Source organism: Arachis hypogaea, chromosome 11, assembly GCF_003086295.3.
Source record: "Arachis hypogaea cultivar Tifrunner chromosome 11, arahy.Tifrunner.gnm2.J5K5, whole genome shotgun sequence".
NCBI classification, from domain to species: Eukaryota; Viridiplantae; Streptophyta; class Magnoliopsida; order Fabales; family Fabaceae; genus Arachis; species Arachis hypogaea.
In genome coordinates this window covers 103504894-103505913 of record NC_092046.1, presented here as the reverse complement: position 1 = coordinate 103505913, position 1020 = coordinate 103504894, and the positions used below count along the sequence as shown (strand labels likewise).

Below are 1020 nucleotides of genomic sequence, written 5' to 3'. Positions count from 1 at the left end.
TGCTTGGTGACTTTACTGCACCTAATTCCAATTTACATGGAAGAAGCATCTCCATTCCTGCCATTGGAGCAAACAACTTTGAGCTGAAACCTCAATTAGTTTCTCTGATGCAGCAGAACTGCAAGTTTCATGGACTTCCATCTGAAGATCCTTTTCAGTTCTTAACTGAATTCTTGCAGATATGTGATACTGTTAAGACTAATGGAGTAGATCCTGAAGTCTACAGGCTCATGCTTTTCCCTTTTGCTGTAAGAGACAGAGCTAGAATATGGTTGGACTCTCAACCCAAAGACAGCCTGAACTCTTGGGATAAGCTGGTCACGGCTTTCTTAGCCAAGTTCTTTCCTCCTCAAAAGCTGAGTAAGCTTAGAGTGGATGTTCAAACCTTCAAACAGAAAGAAGGTGAATCCCTCTATGAAGCTTGGGAAAGATACAAGCAGCTGACCAAAAAGTGTCCTTCTGACATGCTTTCAGAGTGGACCATCCTGGATATATTCTATGATGGTTTATCTGAGCTATCAAAGATGTCATTGGATACCTCTGCAGGTGGATCCATTCACCTAAAGAAAACGCCTGCAGAAGCTCAAGAACTCATTGACATGGTTGCTAACAACCAGTTCATGTACACTTCTGAGAGGAATCCTATGAGTAATGGGACGCCTATGAAGAAGGGAGTTCTTGAAGTTGATACTCTGAATGCCATATTGGCTTAGAACAAAATATTGAGTCAGCAAGTCAATATGATTTCTCAGAGTCTGAATGGAATGCAAGCTGCATCCAACAGTACTCAAGAGGCTTCTTATGCAGAAGAAGCTTATGATCCTGAGAACCCTGCAATAGCAGAGGTGAATTACTTAGGTGAACCTTATGGAAACACCTATAACTCATCATGGAGAAATCATCCAAATTTCTCATGGAAGGATCAAAAGCCTCAACAAGGCTTTAATAATGGTGGAAAAAATAGGTTTAGCAATAGCAAGCCTTTTTCATCATCCACTCAGCAACAGACAGAGAACTCTG

The 1020-nt window shown here is 41.3% G+C and overlaps 1 non-coding gene across 1 annotated transcript; it reads right to left on the bottom strand.

Annotated features, from left to right (window-relative positions):
• Window positions 1-362: 362 nt before the first annotated feature.
• LOC112725019 (small nucleolar RNA R71) lies at window positions 363-470 on the bottom strand. Its single transcript, XR_003164151.1, has one exon. It is a non-coding gene; the product is annotated as a small nucleolar RNA R71 (small nucleolar RNA).
• Window positions 471-1020: the final 550 nt, after the last annotated feature.